Source organism: Apium graveolens, chromosome 9 (assembly GCF_009905375.1).
Source record: "Apium graveolens cultivar Ventura chromosome 9, ASM990537v1, whole genome shotgun sequence".
NCBI classification, from domain to species: domain Eukaryota; kingdom Viridiplantae; phylum Streptophyta; class Magnoliopsida; order Apiales; family Apiaceae; genus Apium; species Apium graveolens.
The window spans coordinates 198,216,115-198,224,032 of record NC_133655.1 but is presented as its reverse complement, the minus strand read 5'-3'; positions in this window follow the sequence as shown (position 1 = coordinate 198,224,032).

Here is a 7,918-nt window from a genome sequence, read left to right as displayed (position 1 = left end):
ACAATAAGTTATACTAAACCCTACTTTAAGTTATCTCTAAAGCTTTCTATTTTTGGCTTAGTGTATCTTTGCAAATCGTGTAAGTCTGTGACTTGTTTTTGTTAGTTAATCTCGGCCTTTGATCTTGCACTCTTCAAGCTGCTTTTGTGGACTTTTCAATCTAAGTGATTAGATCGTTTGTTGATTGATAACCTTGAATATTTAACTTGTCTACATTCTGTACTTGAGGTTCATGTTGAGATCTCCAGTTTGATCTATAAATAACTGGCATCTCGATAAGTATAATAGTTTATCAAGATCTTTGAGTTCTCTATAAGTGTCTTTGACTTGTCGAGGTCTCTGAGTTCTCTATAAGTGAACTTCGCTTATCGAGGTCTCCAAATTTCTGCATGTAAAAATGACTTGTCGATATCTCTCAGATCTCTATAAGCATTTTGACTTGTCGATATCTCTGAGATCTCTAATAAGAAAATTGACTTGTCGATATCTCCAATCTTCACATCTACATTTTGACTTGTCGATATCTCTGAGTTCTCTAATGCAGAAATGACTTGTCGATATCTCAGAGATCTCTATACATTTTGACTTGTAGATATCTATGAGATCTCTAATGAGAATTTGAGTTGTCGATATCTCTAATCTCCGTGTCTTCATTTGGCTTGTCGATATCTCTGAGACTTCTCTATAAGCTATTTTGGACTTCTCGATAAGTCATTCTGGAGTTCTCGAATGACTTCTCTGTATGACTTTATCTGTGACTTATAGATACATTGACTTAGAACATTTTTCCTAAAACATATTTATTCAACTCCAAGCTTCTTCTTAATTTATTTGAGGCATGATCTTCTTGATCTTCTTCCAGAGTTTATTCTTAGGCTTGAGACTGTTTATAGAAAAATACTATAGTCTAATCTTTCACAATTTTATAGACTCAAGTAATACAATACAAAATACAAAGTTATATTATCATACAACTAATTCTTAGGGTTGTCAATTTGACTTAGTCTTGTTATGATATATGCATATCTTGCACAACACATATGACAGGTGATAAGGCCCTACTATCACAGTGTGAGGAGAAGGCTGGCCCATTAGTGACTTTTGGAGACAACAACAAAGGTTTTACAATGGGATATGGCAAGTTAATTTCTATAAATGTTGTTATTGAAGATGTAGCACTGGTAGCTGGTTTGGAAGTGAATCTTTTAAGTGTTAGTCAATTCACAGATAGAGGATTCTGTTAGGAGCAATTGATGATATCAAATAGAAACTATCAGAAGCATCGATGAATGATGACTACAAGCATCGACGGATGATGACTACAAGCATCGACGGATGTTGATAATCGACGGATAATGATATCAACGGATGATGATGTCAATGGATGATAAAATCAGTATTTGTCACATCGGTTGATCTTTGAGAAGGAAAAGGAAAAAAGAACTCAAGGCGATGAAGGACTTTACCTCAGAAGCAATTGTATAGGTTTCCTTGTTGTTAATAGAATATGATTCCTTATATATTGGTAGTTGTCATCTATATAAAGCACAAATTAGGTATATGCTATAAGCATTGCGATATTGTTATATCTTTCGCATAACCTAGCAGCTCTCAAGGATATTTGTTCATCCTTTTGAGGGAGTAATATTGTAATAAGTTTTTACAAGTTAATATAAAAACTGTTGATTCCATTGAAGCTTTGTCGAATTGATTGTATTAACTATATTCACCCCCTCTATAGTTAATTAAGGGCCTTACAATTGGTATCAAAGCTTGCTGTTAACGTACAAACAGTTTAAGATCTGAAAACCAATCAACCATGTTAGACAAAGGATAAGAAGAAACACATAATCTGAATCCGAAGCCACCACCCCCAGCCACATCACAGATAAGTAGAAACATGAGTAGGTATGAAGCAATCAAATTGCCTATCCTGAAGATACATCAATATCCAATCTAGAAAGTCAGGATGGCCATGTGCTTCGAAGACACATATCCTGAATATTTGAACAGGATCTATGATGGTCCTCACAGACCAAGGAAGGTAGCTATTTTGCTTGCAGGAGAACCAGAAAAGATGATAGACAAAGACAGAATGGACTACTCTCCTGAAGATATCTCATCTATCATGAAGGATGCTAAGGTCAGACGCATCCTACACAACAGTCTTGATAGTGTTATGTCCAATAGAGTCATTGGATGTAAGATAACAAAAGAGATATGGGATGCTTTAGAAGTAAATTGTCAAGGTACAACTGCTATCAAGAAGAACATGAGGACAATACTTACTCAAGAATATGAGCACTTTGACTCAAGGGACAATGAGTCCCTAACTGAGATCTATGACAGATTTCAGAAGTTTCTGAATGACTTATCCCTTGTCAACAAAGAATATGATTTGGAGGACTCAAACTTGAAGTTGCTACTTGCTCTCCCTGAAAAGTGGGACTATAAAGTCACATAAATAAGGGATAATTATTAACTTGATATCACACCTCTAGATGAGATCTATGAAGTTCTGAAAACTCATGAACTAGAGATGGAGCAAAGAAGTAAGAGGAAAGGATCAAAATCTAGACCAATTGCACTCAAGGTTGAAGAGAAACCAAAGGAGAAAGCTAAGAGAAAAAGCTACTCCAAAGGGAAAGCCATGATTGCAAAGTCAGATATTAAATCATCAAATATAGATGATGACTCAAATACTGATACTGAATTAGATACTGACAGTGATCATAACAAAAATAAAGATATGGAACAGATGGTTGCCCCACTGGTTAAAAGCTTCAAGAATATGGTCTACAAGAACTTCAAGAAAGGGAGAAGATTTCCAGAAAAGGTTCCAGTTCCTCAAACTCTGATAAGAGGAACAACAGGAGAAATACAGATGGAAGATTTGGAAAACTTGACAAGTCAAAAGAGAGATGCTACAACTGTGATGGAATTGGACACTTTGCAGCTAACTGCAGAAAATCTAAAGCGGAGAAGAAACAAGCCTTGATCTCAAGGAAGAGAAACTGGGATGATTCATCAGATTCAGATGATGGAGTCAATTATGCTCTCATGGAAAAAGCTAATGTTGAGGCTGACAATGCTGAATTAAAGGTACCTCAGACTACTCTTGCTTTTGATACTGATGATATCTATAAATTAAGATTATTTCTTAAGTCTCTGCATGTTAGTTTTAGGGATCAAACCTTAGAGAATAATAGAATTAAGAGTGAAAACTCTGTGTTAAAGTAAAGGAATGATCACCTAGAAACTAAGTTGCTTTCCATGCTAGAAATTCAAAAAGAAAGGGATAATGCTGTTTATGTTAAGGAAAAAATGCTAGAAAAGCATGCTTATCTAGAAAAGGAGCTAGCAAAAGAAAGAGAAGTCATTAAACTTTGGACTAACTCAGGAAAGTCAACTCAGGAAAATCTAGAGAATGGTTATTGGGTATCAGGATTAGGATATTCAGCTAGATCTAATTCTGATAAAAAAAGTGGAAAGGAAACTGAGATAACAGAACCAATAAAAACTGATAGCAAGTTCAAACTGAACAAGGTTTAAATAAAGACCATTAAGTTTAATCCTAGTGCTAATACTGTTAAGTCAATTCATGAGGAAGGTACTACCTCGACACTTAGATCAAACTTAATTACTAAAAAGAGTGAACAGGTTCACATAAATTTAGTAAATATTGGTTCAATGACTCAGAAACAGCTTAAGCAAAAGCTGAAGGATCTGCACATGAAAGACAAGAAGAAAAGGTCTAGGAAAAATAGGAATGGCAAGGTAGGTGTTAATAAAAATGGAAATTATGTAACCCCGCCTAATGCACCTAGAAAGACATATTTAAACTGTGGTAGCACTAATCATCTTGCTAATTCTTGCAAGAAGAATAAAAAGATAAATGCTATATCTTCCAAATCAGAGTTTAGGAATAAAACAGTTAGATATAAACCACAGAGTCCTTGTTTTCATTGTGGAAGTGTTTGGCATTCTATTTATACATGTAAAGAGCATCACAGTTTGTATTATGATTATTATAAACTGAAACCCTCTTTAATTAAAGCAAAATATGTTTTTGCATGTATAAATAATAATAGTAAGGATGTTAACATAAATTCTGATAAAAATTCTTCTGCTGTATATGTTAATAAACTTAAAAAGGCCAAAGGATCCAAGAAAGTCCTGGTCCTTAAAAACACTAATTGATTCAAATTATTGATTGCAGGATGACAGGAGGAATGCTCTAGTCTTGGACAGTGGATGCTCAAGACATATGACTGGTTATAAATCCTTGCTATCAGAATTTGAGGAGAAGGCTGGCCCAAGCCTTTCTTATGGAGATGGAAACTTAGGAAAAATCTTGGGATATGGCAAAATCAAAGTTGGAAATGTCATCATTGAAAATGTAGCTCTAGTTGCAGGACTCAAGCATAATCTGATTAGTGTGAGTCAAATCCGTGACAGTGGTTACCATGTCAACTTTTATAAGGAGCATTGTGAAATTGTCAGTAAGTCTGATGGCAAGATCACATTGACTGGTGTGAGATATGGTAGTTTATATGAAGTCAGGGTCTCCACAAGTTTTGATAATTCAAAAGTTTGTCTATTGAGTAGAGCATCTATGGAAGACAGCTGGAACTGGCATAAAAGACTTTCTCACCTGAACTTCAACAATATCAATGAACTTGCGAGAAAAAATGTACGCCCCAAATCCGGGGTCAGGAATCTGGGTCGTCACGCCATCCTTCACTCATGTGTAACCTGTATTGATTCAATAATCCAACAGACCCCAATCTCATGCACACACACAAAAGTTATAGCCTTAGAAATGATATACAAAATGTACTCTTCTTTTCTTACACTCAATGTACTTTACAAGATCTTTAAACAATTATTCGTAACCTCTACATAAAGTTACAATAATTACTACTAACATCTTATACATATCTGGATATTCAGGTCCACCTGAGATAAAGCTGTAAGGGATTCTCCCCATGATTTCAAGTGACTAAGTCCCACGCCGGCATACTGGTATTCTGTTGTGTTGTGATATTTAAAAGAAAGTAAGAGTGAGCAATAATGCTCAGCCATAATAATCAACAGTATGAAAAGACTGTTAAAGAAATTATATTAATCCGTATAAGGATATATATTTACTCCAAGTAGTTTTCTTGGTGATACACACCTCTTTTTAAAACAATTCTTTGATTGACTTGTTATCCTGCAAATACCTTAATGGTAAACCTAACACCTAGGCTTGGGTTACAGTATTGCATCTCAATTCCAATTGGAAGAATAGGATATTCACTGGAGCCACCGCATACGATGATCAGTCGTAATACGGAAAATAGTAAACTTTTCTACTAGTAGAAGGATGACTTCCAAACTCCTTGTTATCACCCTGGCCGCATACGGGCTTTGTGTCCCATTTTGGGTATACACACACTTCGCATGTTCTTAGGTACAAATAGTACCGTCTCCCACAGTACTGGCAGTCTCCCCAATACACGAAGTACTGGATCTCTTCCCCTCCCTTGTCCTTTAAGAAATCCTATCATATCCAAAGAACTTGTACTCCTCGAGTTCCCAAAGTGTTTAGCTTATTGATAGGCACAACTCATGTTGCTATTACATATATGTACTTCCGAGAATTTTTGGAGGAAGTACTAAGATAATGTGAGTTGACTGTTGTCAATAGAAAATAAATGAGGGGGGAGTTTCTTTTGAAACTATATTCAAAATATTTAAAATACGTTGAGATAATATTTTTCGACGATCTGAAAGTATTCAAATGACCTTCTAAAACTCAGAAAGTATTTTAAAATAGGTTTTATGATTTTTAAATCGTATTAAATCATTTACAAATATTTGATAATAAAATAAAAATTATTAAATAATTAAACCTCGAATAATTATATTTTAAAAGAATATTTGAAATAATATTCCTCAACTAATTTATGTTTAAATAATTAAGTAATCCTTAATAATATACTTAATTGAGTTTGAAATAATAATCGTTAGAGAATACTCCTCTTATATTAAATGAATAACTGAAATAATATTCATTATTCAAATAATAAAATATAGTTGAGGGAATATGTAACACCCCCAGATCCGGGGTCGGGGATCCGGGTCGTCACGGTCTTTCTTTCCACAATATCACTTCACTTAATTAATAATAAATAACCTTATGCTGTGACCCCACACTAACACACACCACAACCCGTTATAGTCTCAGAGATGAAATTTAAATAAGTACAAGTCTTTGAATCCACAATTTAAAAGTTATTACAACCCAAAATGATTACTTGATAAATTTACAGTTAATTGCCATTATCTACCACAAGTTATAATTATACATAATTGATTCTCAAAAGTAGATGGTCTGATCTACAATAGATCTACCTCTGCAGCTATAGCAGCTACAACATCAACGGGAAGACGCGGGACGCTTCCCACGTGCTTGCGCTGGGTCTGCTGGGGTCTGGCCATCTCTCCTAACTGTTGTTGTGTGATGAAGAAATAAAGCAAGGGTGAGCAGCAAGCCCACCAAAATAATATGTATAATGATTTACAATATATGAGCCTACTCATAATACTCATGAAAGTCTTGGTCAAAAGAAATGAACCAAGTTTGATATCTTAATGCGATGAAGTCGCAAAATATTCAGTATATATACATATATACTTTTCAAAATATTGGAAGTCCTCTTCCATGCATAATATACACAAAGTCCCAGTGTATAACTGTATATAAAAAAAATATCGTTGCAAGGTGATCTCATATATCTAACCTTGTCTCAACGTTTTTCTGAAAATCTTTGTCATTCATAAGACAATTATTAATTAGATATAAGTTTAAAAGATGAGGTTACCAAATACCCCAATATACTTATATCTTTCCCAATACTACTTGAACTACCACCGTTCAAGTTATAATCAGTTTCAAAAGTTCATCACATAGATGAGACTACAAGACAAGATTTGAATAGATTCAATCTTTGAAATATTATTGAATGAAATAAAGTTACGAGATACTTTATTTAGTCCCGATATATATATATCCACATATATATATCTCTTAAACATTTCCTGGAACCTCTGTTATGTAAAGTATGAACAGAGTTTGAAACATCCAATGAACTTTGGAAAGGAAAAGAATTTTGGCATAAACCCGATATCTCGCTGATCAGGCAAAGATACCAATAAGTAACCTTTTCTACTAGTAGATGGACGAATTCCCCACTGGTCATCACCCTGGTCATAATTAAGACCTATGCTGGACTGCCACTCAGCCACTTATGCATTTGATGGACTCCCACTGAGCCACTTACACAATAATAGACCGTACCTCGGCCTGTCGCTTATGCCGACTCAATGAGAGGGGCTTACTTCCCGAACGTTGGGCAAGTAATCAATTCATTTACCAAATCTGCAACCTTGTTGCGAATATAAAATACACCACATAGCCGGATTCCCCAGGTTTTGAGCGAGTATTTAAATCCCCTTAAAAGGAAGATCTTAAATATAAAAATGAGTTTTGGGATCCGCTCTGACTTTTAAAAATCATTTTGAAGACTCGAAAACACTTTAAAGAGTGTTTGGAGTAAGGCTGATTTAATGAAGTAAATCAGTCCCCAGAATATTTTAGAAAATGACTGAATATTATTATTTTAATTAATATTCCCATAAAGAATAATCTTTATAAAAATAATTGAAGTAGAAGTTTTAAAACTTATACTTAAAACGAATATTAAATAACCAAAGATATACTTATATAAAAGTATTATCTTTATTTGAATAACCGAAAATAAGTTTGATTATTTACACCTTATTCTTTAATAAAATAAAGAATATACCTCAGCAAATAATCGGAGTCATAGATCCTCAAATGAATATTCAGATAATATTCAATAAATAAAAT